An 11,800-nucleotide genomic window follows, 5' to 3' on the forward strand; every position below is an offset into this window, starting at 1 on the left:
TTGTATCCCAAGGACTCAACAAGCATGACTTTGTCCATGTGTTTATCCTTAGAGATCGCAACCTTACCAAGACCCAATACCTGACTTTTGCCTTTGTCAGCAAAGATGATATGCTTCAGATGTGATGGTGATAAGGGAGCATCCATCAAAAGATTCTTGTCACCAGTCATGTGATTTGTACATCCACTATCAAGGACCCATTCAGTGGTTTTGGGTTGATCATCCTGCAGATGAATTAGTGTAACTTACAATCTCATATGCTTCATCAATGAAGAATATGATATCAAGTTCATCAGATGAGTTTCATCAAGCAGTAAACAGATATAGCAGTAGGAGGACGTGTGAAAGTTTATTTCATCATGATTCGCCTGCGTCCTTTCAGGCAATTTTGTCAGGTCCCCAGCAAATTCTTCAGACGTTAAGGCGCGTCTGGAGACCTGACCCTGCAGAAGAGATTAGTTCTTTTTCTTCACCACCCACATCTGAAGGGGTGGTAAAGAGTTCATCACTCTGCGAGCACCACATGAGAATGGTGGCATAGAAGCCAAACCATTTCGTTTCACATAAGAGGGGTTAGTGTAAGCATATGAATAAGCAGAGAAATTCTTCGAGGACTTATGAACATAATGGTTTGAAGAATAATGCACATATTCATAGCCCTTAGCTCTGCCCTGCGAAACAGAGTTGTTAGCACGATGATAATCATATGAGGACTTTGATCCATTTGAGGAATTTGATCCATATGAAGAATTTGATCTGGGGTTCCTGTTCTTCACTGGTGGTGTCATGAGGACATTCACCTGAAGACTTTCAAGGCACTTCTTGGGAACCCATATTTTCTTCATAGGAGAACCATTCCTGCAGTTAGTGCCAACATATCTAGCAAATACTTCACCATTCTGATTTTTGAACAGTTTATAGTTGGAGTCAAATGACTCATCAGAAGGATGAGGAGATTCACATGTAAAGCCAGATAAGTTAGATGGATCAACTGGAGGTCCCTTTGCAGCAACCCATGAGGTTTTGGGGTACTGCTCAGGCTTCCAATATGTTCCATCAGCATTAAGTTTCCTCTCAAAGGCGATACCCTCTTTCCTAGGGTTTCTGTTGAGGATCTGCTTTTTAAGCACATCACAAAGAGTCTGATGCCCTTTGAGGCTTTTGTACATGCCTGTCATGTACAATTCCTTCAGCCCTGCATCGTCACTGATACTAGCAATGTCCTCAGATGAGGAATTAGTGATAGCAGAGGCAGGAGAAGAATTTGTAACAGTTGAAGCATTTGAACATTCAGGTGAAGAATAAGTAGATTCACGTTCAATGCACTTTAAGCATGGAGGAACAAATTCTTCCTGAGAAGCGCTGATTTGTTGAGCTAGTAATGAATCGCGCTCCTTCTAAAGATCTTCATAACTCACTCTTAGCTTCTCAAGATCTTGCTTTCTTTGAAGAAATTCATAAGAAAGTTTCTCATGATCAGATAAGAGAGTGTTATGATGACTTTGAAGGTTATCAAACCTAGACTGAAGTCTCTGAAGATTTTCAGTCAGGGCTTTAGTGCGATCCATTTCTTCACCTAACATATCATCACTTTTGTCTAGCATGTTTTGAACCTTTTCAAAAGCCCTTTGTTGTTTTACAGCAGTCTTAGCAAGTTTAGAGTAGCTGGGCTTGAGATCCTCATCAGATTCATTTTCACTAGATTCAGAGGAGGTGTATTTGAGTAACTTTGCACCTTTTGCCATGAAGCAATAGGTGGGAGCATAGTCATCATTATCTTCATCAGGCTTGTCGGTGGGGTCAATTTCTTCAGTGTTGAAGATGGACTTGCTAACGAAAGCAGTAGCAAAGGCCAGACTCGCCACACCAGATTCGGATTCTTCAGACGCCTCCTCTTCCTCATGTTCCTCAGATTCAGCTTCAGAGTCCATTTCCTTGCCAATGAATGCCCGAGCCTTCTTGGAGCTGCTCTTCTTGTGAGATGAAGACTTCAAGGATTTTGATGACGAAGATTTTGACGATTTCCTCTTCTTCTTCGCATCATCAGAACTGTAATCCTTGTATTTCTTATTCTTCAATTCCTTTTCCCACTAAGGACAATCTTGAATATAATGACCAGGTTTCTTGCATTTGTGGCACAGCCTTCTCTTATAGTCACTTGATGAGGAATCACTGCTTCTTGAGGATTTTCCAAAGCGACCACGTCTTGAGAACTTCTGGAATTTCTTCACGAGCAGTGCTAGCTCCTGGCTCAATTCTTCAGGATCACCAAGGCTACTACCAGAATCCTCACATTCAGACTCAGACACAACCTTGGCCTTCAGGGCACGTGGTTTGCCATAGCTCGAACCATAGAGATCTCTCTTTTCAGCAAGCTAGAACTCGTGAGTATTTAGCCTTTCGAGGATATCGGCAGGATCAAGAGACTTGTAGTCAGCCCGTTCTTGTATCATCAGACCCAGAGTATCAAATGAGGAATCAAGTGATCTCAACAGTTTCTTCACCACCTCATGGTCAGTGATGTCAGTGGCACCGAGGGCTTGAAGCTCATTTGAGATGTCAGTGAGGCGATCAAAGGTTTGTTGGACATTTTCATTGTCGAGTCTTTTGAAGTGGTTGAAGAGATTCCGAAGAACATCAACTCGAGAGTCACGCTGAGTTGAGACTCCTTCATTCACTTTGGACAGCCTATCCCAGATAAGCTTAGCAGTTTCCAAAGCACTCACTCTTCCATACTGTCCTTTACTCAGATGGCCACATATGATATTCTTCGCTTGAGAATCGAGTTGCTTGAATCTCTTCACATCGGTAGCGTTCAGTGAGGGTGAGACAGAGGGAACACCATTTTCCACAACATACCAGAGATCGTTGTCAATTGCCTCGAGATGCATTCGCATCTTGTTTTTCCAGTAGGGGTAGTCCGTCCCATCAAAGGTAGGACACCCAGCCAAGACCTTGATCATACTTGCGGTTGACATAACTAAACTCTAGGTGGTTAAACCAAAATCACACAGAACAAGGGAGTACCTTGCTCTGATACCAATTGAAAGTGTGTTATGTCGACTAGAGGGGGGTGAATAGGCAATTTTTATGAATTCTTCACTGAGGAATTTGCCGGTGAGGAAATTCCTTAGCAAAGAACTATTAGCAGCGGAATAAGTACTCAGAAGTAAGCATAACAGAATACAAGCATGGTCATCATGATGAAATGAAGACTAGCACAGAGTACAGAAAGCGTAATCACAGGATAACACAAGATGAAGACAAACAGACTGAAGAAATTGAACTGAGGAAATTGAGAAAGTCTTCAGTCAAAGTCTTCAAACACAGATATGAACAAACACTCAACACAGTAATGAGGAAATGAAAGGGTTGAGGAAATAGAACCAGTTAGGTTGGTGAAGACAATGATTTGGTAGACCAGTTCCAACTGCCGTCTCAGTTGTACGTCTGGTTGGAGCGGCTGAGTATTTAAACTCGAGGACACACAGTCCCGGACACCCAGTCGCTGAGCACGCAGCTCAGGACACCCAGTCCTCACCGTATTCTCCTTGAACTAAGGTCACACAGACCTCGTCCAATCACTCGTGGTAAGTCTTCAGGCAACTTCCAAACCTTCACAGACTTGGTCACTCGGCGATCCACAATTCCTCTTAGATGCTCTAGACCTTGACGCCTAACCGTTTGGAAGAAGCACGGTCTTCAAAGGTAACAAGCGTCGGATCCACGCATGATCAATTTCTTCAGTGATGCTCAATCACTTTGGGTTTGTAGAGGTTTGGTTTTGGGTTTTCCTCACTCGATGATTTTCGCTCAAAGTCCTCGGAGGATGGGTTGCTCTCAAATGACAAGTGTCAGTTTCTCTCGGAGCAGCCAACCAGCTAGTGGTTGTAGGGGGCGGCTATTTATAGCCTACGGACCAGCCCGACATGATAAGACATAAATGCCCTTCAATGATATGACCGTTAGGTGGATAAGATATTTTGGGACAGCTGGCGCGCAGCACAGCAACGGTCAGAAATTTGACTCTTAAATTCCTCAGGGCTATCATGTTCCTCACTGTGTAGGTAATTCGCACTGACGAATTCCTAACTCCTCAGTCAGAACAAATTCATCAGCGACCAGAAGAACTTCGTCTCTGTCACTGAAGAAAGTGACTGAACTGTACGAGATTTCCAAAGGCTTCACTCGAAGGGATTGGTAGGTGTAGGATTTTGAGTTGAGCATCACATGGAAATTTTTCCTTAGTATTTCCTCGACCCCCTTTAATAGTACGGTGTTTCCTATGACTCAAGAAAGAGAAAATGAAACTATGAAAACAAAAGTCTTCACGCTTCATGTTCCACAAATGAATACCAAGTCTTCAAGGTCACACCAATTTCTTCACTTTCAAAGTCTTCAGAAAGTCTTCAGAATATCAAAGTCTTCAGTTGAAGAACTTCATTTTTAGGGGTTGACTTTCTCTGTAAATATCAAACTCCTCATAGACTTATAGACCTGTGTACACTCACAAATGCATTAGTCCCTTAACCTATAAGTCTTCAATACACCAACCAGCTACACCCCTTCTAACCCCAACCCCAGCAGATAGACACCTAGTTCCCGTTGACACAGCACCGTCTCCACCACAGAGCACCCAAACATGAGCAGTTAGTAAGGCAACTGCAGTGCCTAAATCATGAGGACCACCACTTCAAACCCGAAGTCAACGCTTAAAGCAGAAGAAGAATTGTTCTCAGGTCAGGTTCCGTAGCTATGGTTCATACTACTTTGCTCTTGCATCACTCTATTTACTGATACCAACCAATTTCAAATTTGAAGGATGCAATTGAAACTCCAATGGTGCAACTGGTATGTTTTAAACCTGGCTGTTTGCTGTTGTAACTTGCTCTATGTTGATTTCAGTTTCTATTGAATAAACAGTTATGTTCTCATGCCATGCACATTAAAAGTGTTGTTATTGTTGTGTAGTTTCCCACTCTTACATTCTGTCTATGCTGCTTTGTCTTAAACAGATATGATTCGAACTGTATCTATCTTGATTTGGCAACATAAACTAGAATGATATAGACCTTACTACTGAACTGGTTTACCAAAATGAGTTTCATATACTACATTGTAAACCTGAGATGTGTTTGTTTGTTTCTCTTTTAGAATGCGGATAAAATATTGAAGAAGAGTACCCTGTTATGCAATGGTAAAGGAAGTAATGCAGATAAGGTTCAAGATAGTGAGACATCCCTGTTGGTCTCCAAGAAAGCTGATAAAAACTATATTGAGGACACTGACACAACCCCAAAGTCCTGTCTTGATGTAGTGTTCGAGTTACTAGCTACCACTGCTGGCACCAGCTCTTCGAACTCGTTGCCTGAATCAGTTCGGCTTCTTGAGTCTCAACTTTAACTTGAAAGACATCGATCAGATGTTATGCGACAGGAAGCCGAAGGACTGAGGAAGTCCCTGCAGAATTTAGATGCATACTTTCTGGTGCAACAGCAAGCGCTGGAGGACTTAAGCGCCAAACAAGAGAAAGTTAATAAGCTTGCTAAGCATCTTGCCAGCATTATGGGTACCCAGGATATTGTTTCTTGAGCTCTTCTGAAGTGGTTTCAGTTCTGGACTTGTTTTGCTGCAGCGTTTATATGCTACTGTGTTCCCTATATTTGCACTGGTGGCGAACTTTGATGCCCAGTGGATGTAATATGTGTAATAGCCGTGATAGCCTAGTGCCAGTTGCTTGCTTATTTATTTCCTTGTTGTCTTGTTTATTTGTTTGCTTGTAGTCAGTGCAGTTATTTTTCTGCGGTTTGCTAGTGGCTGCAATAACCTATTTTTTAAAACTAGGCCACAATAACCATGGGCTAATATTTACTGTAGTGACACCGGGCCTCCTACGGGCCGTAGAAACAGTGGGCCTTCTACGGGCCGTAGAAACATTGGGCCTTCTACGGGCCGTAGAAACATTGGGCCTTCTACGAGCCGTATCATCAATGGGCCTTATACAGGCCGTATGATCGATTGGCCAAACATGGGCCAATAACAGGCCGCATTATGGCCGTAAACGGGCTAGAGTTGGAATCGTCCGTTCATGGGCCGACCATAACGGGCCATCGTTAATAGGCCGTATTTGATGATACTATGAAAACGGCCCGACGTATTAACGGACCACAAACGGGCCGACTGTAACCACGGGCTGAATTTGGCCCACAAGCAGAAAATGACAGTAACAGGTCGTAAGTAAATGAATGCTTGAAATGAGCCCAAGAATAAATGGGCTCTGAGAAGGCCGAAAGATAACATGGGTTGGAAACGGCCCAACGAAATAACGGGCCGTTAATGGGTATAAAGTGATACACTTTTCATTACGGGCCAGTTTCACCACGGGCTGTTAATGGGTGTAAAGTGATACACTGTTCATTGCGGGCCAGTTTCACCACGGGCCGTTAATAGGCCAAGAGTTGCATAGGGTCTCATATGGGCCGAAAGGCGTCATGGGCCATACATGGGCCAGAAGTGAAAACAGGCTGGAATCATATTGGATAGCCCAGATGATGCTACTGGGCCTAATTCGGATAGTGTGTAACGGGCCTTGGGTTAGCGGGCTGTAAATGGGCTATATGCGAACAGGCCGTTAACAGGCTTTCCATGGGCCGGCCCGCCACCTTTTGACCAAGTCAAACGGGCCGGCCTTTTCACAGGAATGGGCCTCTGTTGGGCCGTGCCACGTGTCGACGTATCATAGGCGCCTTCTATCCAATGAGTGGATGACATCTGTCCCAATGATGAGCCGACACGTGTTTCCTCCAGCCAATGATGATTTTACACGTGGAAAATCCCTATTAGTCGGGGCTGTTAACGGGTTATCGGATCCAAAACCCGACCCGATAGCTTAACGGCGTTCCATTACGGTGGATGCCACGTGTCCGTCACCCTTGACAAAAGCACTTATGTGACGCGCGATTTATCGTCATGGAAGTGGACACTTCTGTGATGATAATTTTGGTAATGTCATGGAACACTTCTACGACAACACAGGTATGACTATCTTGATTCTGTCATAAAATCGTCATGGATGTACATGCATGACAAAAAACGCGACCTACTGTGACAAACACGTATCATCACGGAAGTGTATTTTTTTGTAGTGATTCCTGAGCTCTTCGCGATGCTAAAGGCCGCGGAGGTAGAAATCAAAAAGGAGCATCAAGTGTTGATGGTCAATAAGACCAGTAGTTTCAAGAAAAAGGGTAAAGGGAAGAAAGGGAACTTCAAGAAGAATGGCAAAAAGGTTGTTGCTCAAGAGAAGAAACCCAAGTCTAGACCTAAGCCTGAAACTGAGTGCTTCTACTGCAAAGGGACTGGTCACCGGAAGCGGAACTGCCCCAAGTATTTGACGGATAAGAAGGATGGCAAAGTGAAAGGTATATTTTATATACATGTTATTGATGTGTACTTAAATAATGCTCGCAGTAGCGCCTGGGTATTTGATCCTGGTTCTATTGCTCATATTTGCAACTCGAAACAAGGGCTACGGATTAAGCGAAGATTGGCTAAGGACGAGGTGACGATGCGCGTGGGAAATGGTTCCAAAGTCGATGTGATCGCGGTCGGCACGCTACCTCTACATCTACTGTCGGGATTAGTTTTAGACCTGAATAATTGTTATTTGGTGCCAGCGTTGAGCATGAACATTATATATGGATTTTGTTTGATGCAAGAAGGTTATTCATTCAAATCAAAGAATAATGATTGTTCTATTTATATGAGTAATATCTTTTATGGTCATGCACCCCTGCTGAGTGGTCTATTTTTATTGAATCTCGATAGTAGTGATACACATATTCATAGTGTTGAAGCCAAAAGATTGAAGTTTAATAATGATAGTGCAACTTATTTGTGGCACTACCGTTTGGGTCATATCGGTATAAAGTGCATAAAGAAACTCCATGCTGATGGAATTTAGGAATCACTTGATTATGAATCACTTGGTGCTTGCGAATCGTGCCTTATGGGCAAGATGACAAAAACTCCATTCTCCGTAACAATGGAACGAGCTACTGACTTATTGGAAATAATACATATCGATGTGTGCAGTCCAATGAGTATTGATGCTTGTGGTGGGTATCGTTATTTTCTCACCTTCACAGATGATTTGAGCAGATATGGTTATATCTACTTAATGAAGCATAAGTCTGAAACATTTGAAAATTCAAAGAATTTTAGAGTGAGGTGGAAAATCATCGTAACAAGAAAATAAAGTTTCTACGATCTGATCGTGGAGGAGAATATTTGAGTTACGAGTTTGGTCTTCATTTGAAACAACATGGGATAGTTTCGCAATTAACGCCACCTGGAACACCACAGCGAAATGGTGTGTCTGAACGTCATAACCATACTTTATTAGATATGGTGAGATCTATGATGTCTCTTACTAACTTACCGCTATCGTTTTGGGGTTATGCTCTAGAGACGGCTGCATTCACTTTAAATAGGGCACCATCAAAATCCGTTGAGACGACGCCTTATGAACTATGGTTTGGCAACAAACCAAAGTTGTCGTTTCTTAAAGTTTGGGGCTGCGATGCTTATGTGAAAAAGCTTCAACCTGATAAGCTCGAACCCAAATCGGAGAAGTGCGTCTTCATAGGATACCCAAAGGAAACTGTTGGGTACACCTTCTATCACAGATCCGAAGGCAAAATCTTTGTTGCTAATAAGAATGGATCCTTTCTAGAGAAGGAGTTTCTCTCGAAAGAAGTGAGTGGGAGGAAAGTAGAACTTGATGAAGTAACTGTACCTTCTCCCTTATTGGAAAGTAGTTCATCACAGAAATCAGTTCCAGTGATTCCTACACCAATTAGTGAGGAAGCTAATGATGATGATCATGAAGCTTCAGATCAAGTTACTACCGAACCTCGTAGGTCTTCCAGAGTAAGATCCACACCAGAGTGGTACGGTAATCCTGTTCTGGAAGTCATGTTACTAGACCATGATGAATGTACGAACTATGCGGAAGCGATGATGAGCCCAGATTCCGTGAAATGGCTTGAGGCCATGAAATCTGAGATGGGATCCATGTATGAGAACAAAGTGTGGACTTTGGTGGACTTGCCTGATGATCAGCAAGCCATAAAAAATAAATGGATCTTTAAGAAGAAGACCGACGCAGACCGTAATGTTACTGTTTACAAAGCTCGACTTGTTGCAAAAGGTTTTCGACAAGTTCAAGGAGTGGACCACGATGAGACTTTCTCACCCATAGCGATGCTTAAGTCTGTCTGAATCATGTTATCAATTGCTGCATTTTATGATTATGAAATTTGGCAAATGGATGTCGAAACTGCATTCCTGAATGGATTTCTAGAAGAAGAATTGTATATGATGCAATCGGAAGGTTTTGTCGATCCAAAGGGTGCTACAAAGTGTGCAAGCTCCAGTGATCCATTTATGGACTGGTGCAAGCCTCTCGGAGTTGGAATAAAGGCTTTGATAGTGTGATCAAAGCATATGGTTTTATACAGACTTTTGGAGAAGCCTGTATTTACAAGAAAGTGAGTGGAAGCTTTGTAGCATTTCTAATATTATATGTAGATGACATATTGTTGATTGGAAATGATATAGAATTTCTAGATAGCACAAAGGGATCTTTGAATAAAAGTTTTTCAATGCAAGACCTCAGTGAAGCTGCTTACATATTGGGCATCAAGATCTATAGAGATAGATCAAGACGCTTAATTGGACTTTCACAAAGCACATGCCTTGATAAAGTTTTGAAGAAGTTCAAATGGATCAGTCAAAGAAAGGGTTCTTGCATGTGTTACAAGGTGTGAAGTTGAGTCAGACTCAATGCTCGACCACTTCAGAAGATAGAGAGAAAATGAAAGTCATTCCCTATGCTTCACCCATAGGTTCTATCATGTATGTAATGTTGTGTACCATACCTGATGTATGTCTTGCTATAAGCATAACAGGGAGGTACCAAAGTAATCCCGGAGTGGAGCACTGGACAGCAGTCAAGAACATCCTGAAATACCTGAAAAGGACTAAGGATACGTTCCTCGTTTATGAAGGTGAAAAAGAGCTCGTCATAAACGGTTACGTCGATGCAAGCCTTGACATTGATCTGGATGACTCTAAGTCGCAAACCGGATATGTATTTTTATTGAATGGAGGAGCTGTCAGTTGGTACAGTTCCAAGCAGAGCATCATGGTGGGATCTACGTGTGAAGCGGAGTACATTGCTGCTTGGGAAGCAGCAAATGAAGGAGTTTGGATGAAGGAGTTCATATCCGATCTAGGTGTCATACCTAGTGCATCGGGTCCAATGAAAATCTTTTGTGACAATACTGGTGCAATTTTGAAAGGATCGAGAAGAGGTGTCTAGAGGGGGTGAATAGACCATCAACACACAAAGTTGGCAGTTTTAAGTTTTTCAAGTTGAGGTGGTAGATTAACACAATTTCAAGCATACACAATACAATTCAAGCAAGCATGCAAAGAGTATATGAGCAGCAGAAAGTAAAGCATGCAACTTGCAAGAAAGTAAAGGGATGGGATTGGAGTGTGCAAACACAATTGGAGACACGGAGATTTTTGGCGTGGTTCCGATAGGTGGTGCTATCGTACATCCATGTTGATGGAGACTTCAACCCACGAAGGGTAATGGTTGCGTGAGTCCACGGAGGGCTCCACCCACGAAGGGTCCGCGAAGAAGCAACCTTGTCTATCCCACCTATACCTGGCCATACCTCGGGCCTGGCCGGGCCTAGCCAAGCCCAACACAAAAAACCCAGGCCCGAGCCCGGCCCGGCCCGGCCATCGGGCCTGTTTTCTAGGCCCGAGCCCAGCCCGAACATGTAAAAGCCCATCGGGCTTCAGGTCGGCCCGGCCCATCCTTCAGGAAAACATGAAAACGATGGATCGGGGCCCAGCCCGGCTTGGCCTTCGGGCTCAAAATCTAGGCCCGGGCCCGGCCCAGGAGCAGCGTTGGGCCGGGCTGGGTCGGGCTAGGCTGCCCATGGTCAGGACTAATCCCACCATGGCCATCGCCCACGAAGGACTTGCCTCACTAGGGTAGATCTTCACGAAGTAGGCGATCTCCTTGCCCATACAAACTCCTTGGTTCAACTCCACAATCTTGACAAAGGCTCCCAAGTGACACCTAACAAATCTAGGAGACACCACTCTCCAAAAGGTAATAAATGGTGTGTTGTTGATGAACTCCTTGCTCTTGTGCTTCAAATGATAGTCTCCCCAACACCCAACTCTCTCTCTCATAGGATTGGATTTGGTGGAAAGATGATTTGAGTGGAAAGCAACTTGGGGAAGGCTAGAGATCAAGATTCATATGGTTGGATTGGAATATCTTGGCGTCAACACATGAGTAGGTGGTTCTCTCTCAGAAAATGAATGCTGAAAGTGTAGGCATGTTCTGGTGGCTTTCCCCACGAATGAGGAGACAGTGGAAGGGTATATATAGCCTCCACACAAAATCTAACCGTTACACACAATTTACCAAACTCGATGGGACCGAATCATAAAACTCGGTCAGACCGATTTAGTTCATAATGTGACCATTAGGCATTTCGGTGGGACCGATATGATCAACTCGGTGGGACCGATGTGCAAGGGTTAGGGTAAAGCATCATCTCGGTCTGACCGATTACACAAACTCGGTGGGACCAAGTTTGGTAATAAGCAAAACAGAGAGTTGGTCAAGCAAACTCGGTGGGACCGATTACATGTTCTCGGTGAGATTGAAGTTATTGCAATAGGCAACAGGGAGTTTGCAAGCCCATCT

Source organism: Triticum aestivum, chromosome 3B, assembly GCF_018294505.1.
Source record: "Triticum aestivum cultivar Chinese Spring chromosome 3B, IWGSC CS RefSeq v2.1, whole genome shotgun sequence".
In the NCBI taxonomy this organism is placed as follows: domain Eukaryota; kingdom Viridiplantae; phylum Streptophyta; class Magnoliopsida; order Poales; family Poaceae; genus Triticum; species Triticum aestivum.